Below are 14,523 nucleotides of genomic sequence, written 5' to 3'. Positions count from 1 at the left end.
TTTTTAATTTCTTCTCTAATTGCCTGGTTGACCCACTCATTCGTTAGTAGGGTGTTCTTTAACCTCCATGCTTTTGGAGGTTTTCCAGACTTTTTCCTGTGGTTGATTTCAAGCTTCATAGCATTGTGGTCTGAAAGTAAGCATGGTATAATTTCAATTCTTGTAAACTTATGAAGGGCTGTTTTGTGACCCAGTATATGATCTATCTTGGAGAATGTTCCATGTGCACTCGAGAAGAAAGTATATTCTGTTGCTTTGGGATGCAGAGTTCTAAATATATCTGTCAAGTCCATCTGATCCAATGTCTCATTCAGGGCCCTTGTTTCTTTATTGACCGTGTGTCTAGATGATCTATCCATTTCTGTAAGTGGTGTATTAAAGTCCCCTGCAATTACCACATTCTTATCAATAAGGTTGCTTGTGTTTATGAGTAATTGTTTTATATATTTGGGGGCTCCGGTATTCGGCGCATAGACATTTATAATTGTTAGCTCTTCCTGATGGATAGACCCTGTAACTATTATATAATGTCCTTCTTCATCTCTTGTTACAGCCTTTAATTTAAAGTCTAGTTTGTCTGATATAAGTATGGCTACTCCAGCTTTCTTTTGGCTTCCAGTCGCATGATAAATAGTTTTCCATCCCCTCACTCTCAATCTAAAGGTGTCCTCAGGTCTAAAATGAGTCTCTTGTAGACAGCAAATAGATGGGTCTTGTTTTTTTATCCATTCTGATACCCTATGTCTTTTGGTTGGCGCATTTAATCCATTTACATTCAGTGTTATTATAGAAAGATAAGGGTTTAGAGTCATTGTGATGTCTGTATGTTTTATGCTTGTAGTGATGTCTCTGGGACTTTGTCTCACAGGGTCCCCCTTAGGATCTCTTGTAGGGCTGGTTTAGTGGTGACAAATTCCTTCAGTTTTTGTTTGTTTGGGAAGACCTTTATCTCTCCTTCTATTCTAAATGACAGACTTGCTGGATAAAGGATTCTCGGCTGCATATTTTTTCTGTCCAGCATCCTGAAAATCTCGTGCCAATTCTTTCTGGCCTGCCAAGTTTCAAAAGAGAGATCAGTCACGAGTCTTATAGGTCTCCCTTTATATGTGAGGGCACGTTTATCCCTTGCTGCTTTCAGAATTTTCTCTTTATCCTTGTATTTTGCCAGTTTCACTATGATATGTCGTGCAGAAGATCGATTCAAGTTACGTCTGAAGGGAGTTCTCTGTGCCTCTTGGATTTCAATGCCTTTTTCCTTCCCCAGTTCAGGGAAGTTCTCAGCTATTATTTCTTCAAGTACCCCTTCAGCCCCTTTCCCTCTCTCTTCCTCCTCTGGGATACCAATTATGCGTATATTATTTCTTTTTAGTGTATCACTTAGTTCTCTAATTTTCCCCTCATACTCCTGGATTTTTTTATCTCTCTTTTTCTCAGCTTCCTCTTTTTCCATAACTTTATCTTCTAGTTCACCTATTCTCTCCTCTGCCTCTTCAAGCCGAGCTGTGGTGGTTTCCATTTTATTATGCATTTCGTTTAAAGCGTTTTTCAGCTCCTCGTGACTGTTCCTTAGTCCCTTGATCTCTGTAGCAAGAGATTCTCTGCTGTCCTGTATACTGTTTTCAAGCCCAGCGATTAATTTTATGACTATTATTCTAAATTCACTTTCTGTTATGTTATTTAAGTCCTTTTTGATCAGCTCATTAGCTGTTGTTATTTCCTGGAGATTCTTCTGAGGGGAATTCTTCCGCTTTGTCATTTTGGATAGTCCCTGGCGTGGTGAGGACCTGCAGGGCACTTCCCCTGTGCTGTGGTGTATAACTGGAGTTGGTGGGCGGGGCCGCAATCGGACCTGATGTCTGCCCCAGCCCACCACTGGGGCCACAGTCAGACTGGTGTGTGCCTTCTCTTCCCCTCTCCTAGGGGTGGGATTCACTGTGGGGTGGTGTGGCTCGTCTGGGCTACTTGCACCCTGCCAGGCTCGTGATGCTGGGGATCTGGCGTATTAGCTGGGGTGGGTAGGCAAGGTGCTCGGGGGCAGGAGGGGCAGGCTTAGATCGCTTCTCCTTAGGTGATCCACTTCAGGAGGGGCCCTGTGGCAGCGGGAGGGAGTCAGATCCGCTGCCGGAGGTTTGGCTCCGCAGAAGCGCAGAGTTGGGTGTTTGCTCGGAGCAAGCAAGTTCCCTGGCAGGAACCGGTTCCCTTTGGGATTTCGGCTGGGGGATGGGCGGGGGAGATGGCGCTGGCGAGCGCCTTTGTTCCCCACCAAACTGAGCTCTGTTGTCAGGGGGCTCAGCAGCTCTCCCTCCCTTTGTCCTCCAGCCTTCCCGCTTTCCGAGCAGAGCTGTTAACTTATGACCTCCCAGACGCTAAGTCGCGCTTGTTGTGGGAACACAGTCCGTCAGGCCCCTCCGCTTTTGCAAGCCAGACTCGGGGGCTCTGCTTGGCCGGCGAGCTGCCCCTCCGCCCCTGCTCCCTCCCGCCAGTCCGTGGAGCGCGCACCGCCTCGCCGCCCTTCCTACCCTCTTCCGTGGGCCTCTCGTCTGCGCTTGGCTCCGGCGACTCCGTTCTGCTAATCCTCTGGCAGTTTTCTGGGTTTTTTAGGCAGGTGTAGATGGAATCTAAGTGATCAGTAGGACGTGCGGTGAGCCCAGCGTCCTCCTAAGCCGCCATCTTGCCGCAACCTAAATATTTTCATAGTAATGTTCCTGCTGATAGGTTTACTGTCATTTTTACTGTGTTTTAAAATCCTGCTGGAAGGATTTATTCTTTATCCTTGGTGCTTTGAAATTTCACAGTGATAAGCCTTGGTGGAAGCCTGTGTTCATCCATGTTTACTAGACACTTGGTAGACCTTTTCTGTCTAGAAACTCATGTCCTGTGGTTCAGTAAAAAAAAAATAAAATAAAATAAAATAAAATCCTAAATTATTTCTGGATTATTTTTCTCCCCTCTATTTTTCTCTCTTCTCCCTTTTAAAAGCAAAAAACAAACAAAACTCCTACTCTTTGAAAATGTTACTCCTCTCAGTCTGATCCTACATTGTTTTCTCTTCTATAATTTTTTTTTTTTAGTTTTTAGTTTTTTCTCAATTTTCAGGGAGATCTCTTCAAGTCAGAATCCCAAACTACAGCCAAGATTTTAATTTCTGTGATCATATTTTCAATTTCCAAGACTTTGTATTGCTCTTTAAAATTTAGAATTTAGGGGCGCCCAGGTGACTCAGTCAGTTGTGTCTCGACTCTTGATTTTGGCACAGGTCATGATCTCAGGATTTGTGAGATCAAGCCCTGCCTCAGGCTCTGTGCTGAGTGTGGAACCTGCTTGAGATTCTCTCTCTTTCTCCCTCTCTCTCTGCCCCTCCCCAACTCACTCTCTCTCTCTCAAAATAAATAAACATTAAAAAAATAAGGTCTCTTTAAAAAAATTTAAAGTCCATTTTAATTGCAACTTATTCTTGTTTTATAGATGAAATATCTCTGAAGCTATGAGAAATAGTTTTTTTATTTGTTTTCTTCTTTCGTATGATATAGATTTCCTCCAAGTTGCTTTTTCTGTTTTTTTTCCCTAGTTATTGTGTTTCATGTTAGATTTTTCATTTAATGTCTGATGATGTGTGGCTAAGTGCTCATATTTAATATTGCACTTCTAGCCTCTTTATGTGGGTAGGAATTGTTCACTGTGGCCTTTACTATATGGCAACCTGACTTAGCTGTTTTATCAAGGAACCATTGATGTCACTTTCTTTAGCTGTTTTGGGCTGATCAGACTCTCTAGAGAAGCCTCTTCTCTTGAATGACAGATGTGGACCTGGATGTTAGCATTCTGGGAGCTGAGTCAGGAAGGACAGGGGTAGGGAAGTATCTCAACAACTATATATATATATATGTATATATATACATATATATATATGCTTTTAGTTTATTTTTGAGAGTGAAAGAGTATGAGTGTAGGAAGGGAAGAGAGAGAGAAGGACAGAGGATCCAAAGTGGGCTCTGCACTGAGAGCAGTGAGCCTGATGCGGGGCTTGAACTCATGAACCGTGAAATCATGACCTGAACTGAAATCAAGAGTGGGACACTTAACTGATTGGGCTATCCAGGCACCTCAAGATTTGTTATAAGAATTTTTATTTAGTATACTTGTTTCTAGTGTGAAACCCTTACCTTCAAATGAACCTGGTATCACCTAGTCCAGTGACCCTGTATTTTACCCTTTCTAAAGAACAAGCTTCCATTCTTCTGCCAGGATGGAAGAAGCAAAAGTTGTTTTGTCAGCAGATGTGTGGGTGGGCACCCGGGAGCCTAACATTTCCTAATCAGATTTTCAATCTTTCTGTCTTTAGCCTCTCATTTTCCCCCAATTCAGAAGTGTCTGGTGCCACCAACTTATGAGTCTTTTATGAGTTTCTCTGATACAAATCAGATTGATTCCCTGTTTTCTCCATTGTTGCCTTAAGATCTGCTAAGTCAGTTAATACCCATCCATCTCCATTCCAGTTGCCAAAATATGATTGCTATTATCATTTTTGTTTTCTTTATCCTTACTTGTTTATTTTTTAAATACCTTCATTGTTTCTATAATGGAGTTTTGCAAGAGGGATCTTTGGCAAAAAAACAAAACAAAACAAAACAAAAAAGAAACAAAAAAACCTACGGTTGTTCAAAGTACCATTTTAGGGGCTCCTGGGTGGCTCAGTGGGTTAAGCGGCCGACTTCGGCTCAGGTCATGATCTCACGGTCCGTGAGTTCGAGCCCCACGTCGGGCTCTGTGCTGACAGCTCAGAGCCTGGAGCCTGTGTTGGATTCTGTGTCTCCCTCTCTCTGACCCTCCCCTGTTCATGCTCTGTCTCTCTCTGTCTCAAAAATAAATAAACGTTAAAAAAAATTAAAAAAAAAAAACAACAAAGTACCATTTTAAGTAGAAGTCAGAAATGTGTTAAATATTGTTTAGTAAAAAAATTAATTAAAAAAAAAAAACAGATGTTGAATTGGCCAAGGTAGTGAACAAATCACACACTTCTACTTCCTATCTTTCCAACTTCCTGATGAAATGATTCAAGAATTGTAAAAAAAATTTTTTTTCTGGAAACTAAAGAGGAACCCATTTCCCACTTTAATCTTGATGTAATTTCTATGGATCTAAGTCTATTGAAAGGTTTGGAGCAGAGAAGCAACTATATAGACAATTTTCTAAAGTTTGGGACTATCTCATTTGGAGATAAAACAAAAGAAAACAAACAACAAACAAACAAACAAACAAACAAACAACCTTGTGCATTGAGAATTCCCCAAAGATTACCTCTTTTTGGGAAAAAAATATAAGCTGGTATTGTCTTTATTTTAGGTTCCTAAAAGGTAAGCCACATTTAGATATATTGCATACATTCAATTCAACAAATATTTATTGAGTACCTGCTATGTGCTGGGTACTGCCCTAGCCACTGGAAATATAACAATGAACAAAACAGACAAAAATCCCTGCCCTTGTGGAACTTCATTCCAGCAGGAGAAGATGCAATAAACAATACACATAATAATTATGAGAATATGTAGTATGTGAGAAGACTGTAAGTGTTATGGGAAAAATAAAGCAGAGAAAGGAGAGGATCTGGAGTAGATGGGTTGGAGGGCTAGTTACAACATTATTTAGGGTGACCAATGAAGGTCTCATTTGAAAGGTATCATTTGAGTAAAGACTTAAAGAAGGCAAGCAAATCAATAGTGAAGTTATTTGTGGGAAGAGTGTTCCAGGCAGAGAAAACAGAGGGGCAAGATGACAACTGTGGTTGGAATAGAATGAAGAAGAAAGCATTAGGAGATCAGATCAGGGAGGTGAAGTAGGGTGGGAGGAACTTCAAGTTTTGTGGAGTCTTGTTGGCTATTACAAAGGTTTTGTTTTTACTTTGAGTGAAAGGGGAACCATTGCAGGGTTTTGAGTAGAGGAATAACAAGAGCGAATACAGTGAGATCATTTTAGGAACTATCTCAGCATCCAGGGGAGAGATGATGATGGCTTAGACCAGGCTGGTGGCAATAGATACGGTGTGAAGTAATCAGATTCTACATGCAATTTGAAGGAGGAACTAACCAGATTTCCTGGTGGGTAGGATATGCACTGTGAGAAAGAAGGGAATCAAAGGTGATTCCAAATGAATCCTGAGGACTTTCTTATTCCAAAGATAAGTAGAAACTCATAAGATTCCATGCATTCTCATATGTAGATGAAAAATAACAATGAAATTCTGCTAACTGTTTTAAGGGGAAAAGATCATGATCCTAGGCTGTTATACCTAGCTGTGTCTGAAGTGGCAAATTACTGTGGCAGTCAGAGAGATCAGCTGGCTGAGATCAAACTAATTTTAGGCAACCAAAATGGAAAAAGAGAAAATTAAAAAAAAATGTTCATCACAACAGTCAAATGACATCAATGAAACACCTTAAGACCACCACCTCCTTTGCTTTCTTGCCTGGGAGGGCCTTCTTTTGCAGATCTGTTCTGTGCCCATGTATCACCCCTAGGATAAAGCCTGCCAGCAGAATGCTGCAGCCTTGGTGTGGGAGGCCTAGCTCAGGGGAAATTGAACAGCTCAGTGACTGACACAAGTTCTGAGGGAGTGCAAACCATCTATCAACAGTTTTTTGTCCTTAATAAAAAAATTAATCACAATAAAAAGCTCAAAAAAAGCATGATATATAAGAAATAGTGATAAGCAAAGAAACTGGAAAGCTTAGAGTTAAGTATAAATAGTTGTTGGTAAAGTGATTTTGAAGTTTAAGGTGATTCCTAGAAGAAATTCTTAAAATAGGAGAGACAAAATAAGAAAAATTAATAGCAATCTTGAACTGACTCACAATAAAAGTGAAAGTAGGGTAAAAGGAAGGGGAGAATAAAGTCTTGGTAAAAGTATCCTCTAACATATGCAATAGGAAAAAGTCTCTTCAACCAATGGTGTTGGGAAAACTGGACAGCTACATGCAAAAGAATTAAACTGGACCACTTTCTTACACCATACACAAAAATGAACTCAAAATGGGTGAAAGACCTAAATGTGAGACATGAAACCATAAAAACCCTAGAAGAGGACATAGGCAGAAATGACTCTGATATTTGCCATAGCAACATTTTTCTAGATATGTCTCCTGAGGCAAGGGAAACAAAAGCAAAAATAAACTATTGGGACTTAATCAAAATAAATGCTTCTGCAAAGCAAAAGAAACAATGAACAGTGCTAAAAGACAACCTACTGAATGGGAGAAGATATTTGCAAATGACATATCTGCTAAAGGGTTAATATCCAAATATGTAAGGAATTTCTACAACTCAAAAAACCCCAAATAATCCAAATGGGCAGAAGACACGAAAAGACATTTCTCCAAAGAAGACACCTTGATGTCATTTGACTGTTGTGATGAGCATTTTTTTTAACTCATTTTCATCCAAAGAAGCCAACAGACACATGAAAAGATGTTCAACATCACTGATCAATGGGGAAATGCAAATCAAGACCACAATGAGATATCATCTCACACCTGTTGGAATTGCTAAAATCAAAAACACATGTTAGAAACAGCAAGTGTTGGTGAGGATGTGGAGAAAAAGGAAAACTCGTGCACAGTTGGCGGGAATGTAAAATGGTGCAGTCACTGTGGAAAACAATATAGTGGATCCTCAAAAAATTAAAAATAGAATTGCTGTATGATCCAATATTCTTCTAGTGGGTATTTACCCAAAGAATATGAAAACACCAATATGAAAAGATATGTGCATTCCTATGTTTATCGTAGCATTATTTACATTATATATATACATAATATATGTGTATATACACATATATACATATTATATACATATATATTGCCATTTGCAACAACATGGATGGATCTAGAGGGTATAATGCTAAGTGAAATAAGCGAGTCAGAGAAAGACAAATACCATATGATTTTATTCATGTGTGAAATTTAAGAAACAAAACAAACAAAGGGGGCACCTGGGTGGCTCAGTTAGTTGAGTGTCCGACTCTTGATTTTGGTTCAGGTCATGATCTCACGGTTTGTGGGATCAGGCCATGCCTTGGGCCTGTGCTGACAGTGCAGCACAGATCCCTGCTTAGAATTCTCTCTTTCCCTCTCTCTCTAGCCCTCACCCACTCATGCATGCACACATGCTCTCTCTCTCTCTCTCTCAAAATAAATAAACATTTTTTAATTAAAAAAAAAAAGGAACAAAACAAAAAAGAGACAAACAACAAACCCAGCATCTTAAATATAGAGAACAAACTGGTGGTTACTAGAGGGCAGGTGAAAGGGGGAATGGGGGAAATAGGTGAAGGAGATTAAAAGCACACTTATGATGAGCCCTGAATAATGTATAGAATTGTTGAATCACTACATTATACACCTGAAACTAATATAACACTGTATGTAAATTATACTGGAATTTTTTAAAAATTTAAAAATTACAAATAAACAAATATTTTTTTTAAAGAGATGAGATTAGGACATAGAATGCACAGAGGGAATGCCAGGTGAAGACACAGGAAGAAGGTAGCTATCTGCAAGCCAAGATGCAAAGCCTCGGAAAAAATCAACTCTGTCAACATCTTTTTTTGTTTTTTAGAGTTTAAGGAATGCAAGTTTATTTTAATATCCATAAATAAATAATAATTATTAAAACACACTAAAATAAACAATTCATGTTGGTAGATCAGTAGATAGTGAAAATGTATTTGACTAAATTCAATAGCTCTGGGGTTTTTTTTGCCATACAACTTCTCTATATAAGTAAGATATTAAAAATAGGTACTAATAAAATATGATACAGACTTTTTTCTCCAAAAAACTAACCCCATAAAAATATAGGCCTTTGAAATTAAATTATGATAGTCATAGAGCACATTTAAAATTTTTTTTTCAACGTTTATTTTTTTATTTTTGGGACAGAGAGAGACAGAGCATGAACAGGGAGGGGCAGAGAGAGAGGGAGACACAGAAACGGAAACAGGCTCCAGGCTCTGAGCCATCAGCCCAGAGCCCGATGCGGGGCTCGAACTCACGGACCACGAGATCGTGACCTGGCTGAAGTCGGACGCTTAACCGACTGCGCCACCCAGGCGCCCCATATAGAGCACATTTTATATTGGACTTGAGGTGTTTTAGTGAAATGAAAAAAATTTTATGTTTCTCAAGTTTTTTGAAATTCTGAAAAGGTAAAATTTGTAGAGTTATAAAATTAAATCAATAGTTAAAAAAAGATTTGAATTTAATTAGGAACTAGACAGGTATGTCTATTGTCAACATTATTATTCATTGCCTTAGAAGTTTTTGAGCATCCAATGTCTTGCATAAACACTAGAAAAACAAGAATAAAATGCTCTATTTTTGCTGATGGATTATATTTCCATAAAATGCAAGCAACCAAGAAAAAATTAAAGACGTTTAGAATCCATCAAAAAATTGGGTAATGTGGGGGCACCTGGGTAGCTCAGTCAGTTAAGCATCCGACTTCAGCTCAGGTCATGATATCATGGTTTGTGGGTTCAAGTCCCGCGTCAGGTTCTGTGCTGATAGCTTGGAGCCTAGAGTCTGCTTCGGATTCTGTGTCCCCATCTCTTTCTGCCCCTCCTCTGCTTGTACTCTGTTTCTCTCTCTCTCAAAAGTAAACATTAAAAAATTAAAAAAAAATAAAATGTTAAAAAAATTGGGTAATGTGAATGGAAGGAATAAACATAAACATAAATCAACCCATTTTTTTCTACTGCAGCAATACTTAGAAAAATATAGGTCAATCTGTAGTGGAAATTATTAGTTATAGCAAAAATACCCTGAAAGTACTTAGTAATAAATTTAGGTAAAAGTGATATAAGCTTTACATGAGAAACTCTGTCAACATCCTCATCTCAGACTTCTAGCCTCCAAAATTGTGAGAAAAATAAGTTTCTGTTGTTAAACCAATACATAAAATAAAATAAAATAAAATAAAATAAAATAAAATAATTGTTTATAGGGGAGCAAAAATTAGATAATGTATCCTGATGGTTATAAAAAATGTTGTTTCCCATCATAATTCTTAACAATTTATGGGTAACCACATGTAAAAGAGAAAAAGGACGGAAACAAAAATTGCAAACTCAAATGTCCACAGGGGTCAGAGAGGTAACATAGAAGTAAGCAGTCTTACCTTTTTTTTTCCCTTGAAACATAGCTGTATTGTTCAGCTCAGGCCACCATAATAAATACCATAGACTGGTTGGCTTAAACAACAGAAATTTATTTTCCCACAGTTCCAGAGGCTAGAAGTCTGAAAACAAGGTGCTAGTATAATCTAGTTCCGGTGAGAGCTCTCTTCCTGGCTTACAGATGGCTGCCTTCTTGTTGTGTCCTCACATAGAACAGAGAGAGAACAAGCCCTCTGGTATCTTTTCTTATAAAAGAACTAATCCCGTCATGAGAGTCCCACTCTCATGACTGCCTCTGAACCTAATTATTGCCCAAAGGCCCCATCTCCAAATACTATCACTTGAGGGTTAGGACTTCAACATATATATGGGGGGCAGGGGACACAATTCAGTCCATGGCAATGGCCCTCTTCAGTCTTTAATAAAAATGATCATACCATGAGAACAGAGGCATGTTCTACCATAAGAAAACAAAAGTGCAAACAAAGATTATAAATACAAAGTGAGATTTACTTTCCACCTTGAAAAGAAGAACACAAAATGGTGAAAAATATGGTAGACCAGAGGGCACATACCTCCTATAGGGGACCAGCCACCATTTAGTTCCAGATGATTGTTGCCATGCTAGGAGCACCTTATTATAGATCTTCTGGTTTTTCAAGTGTGGCTAGACAGATACCTGAATTTCTATGTGAAATATCCAGAATTTTAAATATTAGATCAAAAAAATTTAAATACTCTATGAGGCCAAGACAAAAACAAAAAGAAAACCCAACCATATCTGTGGGCTGAATATAAACTATCAATTTGCAACCACTGATATAGGACTTCAAAATTACTAAAGATCAGGAAAGTAAAATACATAGAATGCATGAGCCAAAATAGCAATAATAAGAATAGATATGATTTAAGTACAAAAAAGTAAATGCAGTAAATTCTCCCATTTGTAGGCACTTGTGTTGAGAAAAGAAAAATCCCCAAAGACACACCTGAAATAATATGACTAAAACAGTTTGAAAATAAAGGGAGATGTTTTATATTAAAACACGTGCCAACAAAAGAAGGTTTTTGTGGGTAAAATGATAAGGAAATGTATTGGCTCATATAACTGGAAGGGTAAAGTTAAGGAGGGGTTTATGGTTATTTCTATAGCTCAATGATTTCACCAAGGACCCACTTTATTTGATCTGTGTGATTTGTACCCTGCAATATTATATTCATCCTAAACTAGGCTTCCTTTATGATAATAGAATGTTTGCCAGTTACAATCTGAATATAGGTTTTAATGTTTATGGATAAGTGGAAGAGAGTTGCTCACTTAACTATTTGAAAAAAAAAAAAAAGGAAGCCTGTCCCTTTGGTAGATTTGGGACAGTTTAGTAATATGGCTGTTCCTAAACTAATAGAGTTTACCTGGGAATGCCATGTTCTCATTGGCTTAAGTCTTCTATTAGTTATCTATTGCCACATAACAAATTACCCTAAAACTTCATCACTTAAAGCCACAACAAACATTTATTGCCTCTCAAGGTTTCTTTGGGTCAGGAGGAGCTTAGCTGAACAGCATTGGCTTGGGATTTCTCATGAAGATTCAGTCAAGATGTCAGGTGGAGTTGCAGTCTTCTGAAATCGCAGCTGAGTGTGGAGGGGCCCCCTTTCAAGATGGTTCACTCACATTACTGATGCCTCAGCTCCTCTTTTCAGGTCCATTTCACAAGGCTATAGGGGTCATAACATGGTGACTGGCTTACCCCAGAATGAATAATTCAAGGGGAACACTGAGTGGAAGCTATGTCCTTGGAAGTCATAGTATGCTTTCCACCATATTCTATTTGTCACAGCAGAGAAAGAGAATTTCTTTTTCCCAACAGTTTCAATCAATATTCTAGAATTGTTTCTCATTAGTCTAGCCTGGGTTCTTATCACTGACCAAACCTGAGTCTTGTGCTTGGAGCTGAGGGGTGGGATCAGTCCCATCTGAAACATATGGACTGAAAATGAGGAAAAGAGAGAGTTCCTCAAAGGGAAATCAGGATATTGTTACCAGAAAAGGAAGAAATAGATACAGGACAAGCAAAAATAAAATATGTCCACTATGGTGTCCATGTATTAATTGAAATTGTTACAGGAAGTGTGCATTACTTCTTTGAAAAAAATTTAAAGACATAAAAAGTTTAAAGATATTAACAGTGATTAACATCTACATGGTGGGATTACAGCAAAATTTCTCCTACTTTTCTATTTATTCCAAATTTCTTTTCATGGGTATGTATAACTTTTATAATTAGAAAATAACAATAACTATTATTTTATAAAAGGTAAAAATCACCGGTCTAAAAATGGAAATAGGGTACAGTACTTAAACAACACAGATTTTTAAAAAATCGATTTAGCCAAAGGGACAGGAAAAAGAAAGGAAACAAGAATATACAATGATAGAAAATGTAAACCATGATCACTAGAGCAAAATTATATATACCACTTATTAACATGAATCTATATATCTTTTTAAAAGATAAAGTCCAACTATATGCTATATTGACCATAAAAATGACATGAAATTGTTGAGAATAAAGTAAAAATCACATCTTTACATTATTGTCTTTCTCTCTGGAAACAAAGCACGTCCTCCCTTTATTAAAAGAATCTTTAAAATGGAAAATATTTTGGGATGCCTGGGTGGCTCAGTTGGTTAAGCATCCAACTTTGGCTCAGGATCATGATCTTTCAGTTTGTGAGTTCGAGCCCCGCATCTGGCTTTATGCTGACAGCTCAGAGCCTGGAGCCTGCTTCAGATTCTGTGTCTCCCTCTCTCTCTGCTTCTCCCCTGCTCTCCCTCTCAAAAATAAAAAAAAAAAAAACATTAAAATAAATAAATAAACTAAAATATTAAATCTTTACTTAAAAATTTTTTAATGTTTAAAAAAATGTTAATGTTTTTTGTTTGTTTTGTTTATTTTTGAGAGAGGGAAAGAGAGACAGAGCACAAGATGGGGAGGGCAGAGAGAGAGGGAGACACAGAATGCAAAGTAGTTTCCAGGCTCCAAGCTGTCTTGCACAGAGTCTCATGGGGCTCGAACCGACAAACCACAAAATCATGACCTGAGCCAAAGTCAGACACTTAACCGACTGAGCCACCAGGTGCCCCTAAAATGCAAATGCATCATGGGAATTACCCCCAAAACCAAGAGCACACTGTACACACTGCATGTTAGCCAATCTGACAATAAATTATATTTATAAATAAATAAATAAATAAATAAATAAATAAATAAATAAATAAATGTAAAAATAATCTTTTCTACTTGATATAGTCTTGGTGAATAGTCAATTATATTGCCTTGTACTCCCCTGGCCAAAGGTGGACATGTAACCCAAGCTAACCAATCAAACTCTCTATTCCTGGAATTTGAATCTTGAGTCATGTGATCTGAGAACCAAAAAGGGTTGAAGCTGTTTTATCTGGCTAATGATCAGCATCTTCAAGATGTCAATGTCCTATTTAGATCTTTGCCATAATCCATGCCCATCACTGCTGTACTTTTCTCCTTCTGGATCTCAGAGGTTCTTAAGAGACAAATTCTTTCTCCTCCCTCATGGGCACTTTCTGTATGTTGGATTTTCTGCCCCTGTGACAGGCAGCCAGTGACCAGCTCTGGGAGGCTGTGTAAGGCTCTTGGGCACAGAAATTGTTCTGAGCAACTCTTGGGATGCTGAAAGCCCTTCATAAATGCTGGTTACCCCCAAATAATTAAAGAAAGTCATTCTACTACTCTCCTATCATGCTGGAGAGCCCTGTGATGTTCTTAGGCTCATCTGCCTGGGCCTGTCATCAGGCAGCCCTTCTCACTGTACATTCTTACTGCCTTTCTGGATTCTGCTTATGAAAGTAAACCTTCTGCACTCAGACCACCCTAAATCTTCTTTTCATAGCTACTCTAGGATCCATACAGAGATGTGGAAGTGAAGGGTAATTGTGGTCAGGGTACGGCATGTAGGGCACTTCCTCCATTATCAGGTTCCTATTCTTTTTCTCTGGAATCTCTGGAATACACAGTCTTCCTTTCTTTTTATATACTCCCTTGTCTTCAACTATCATAAACAATAATCATTTTACTTTGGGTTTTCCCTCTTCATTCTTTCTCTTTTCCTGGGACACTGGCTGGTGTAAGGGAGGGGGAAGCTCTACTGATCAAATCTACCGAGTTGTCCATGCATGTAAGTTCTTTCTGTTTCCCTGCAGGGCCTAGACTTTTAAAATGCAAAGGCAAATAAAAGGTTCCTTGTTTTCCCTCTTCCATGTCCTCTCACTAAAAACAAATGGCATAGAACCATTCTGTCTGCTGTCT

This window comes from Prionailurus bengalensis, chromosome E1, assembly GCF_016509475.1.
Source record: "Prionailurus bengalensis isolate Pbe53 chromosome E1, Fcat_Pben_1.1_paternal_pri, whole genome shotgun sequence".
NCBI classification, from domain to species: domain Eukaryota; kingdom Metazoa; phylum Chordata; class Mammalia; order Carnivora; family Felidae; genus Prionailurus; species Prionailurus bengalensis.
This window is presented reverse-complemented; position numbering follows the sequence as displayed.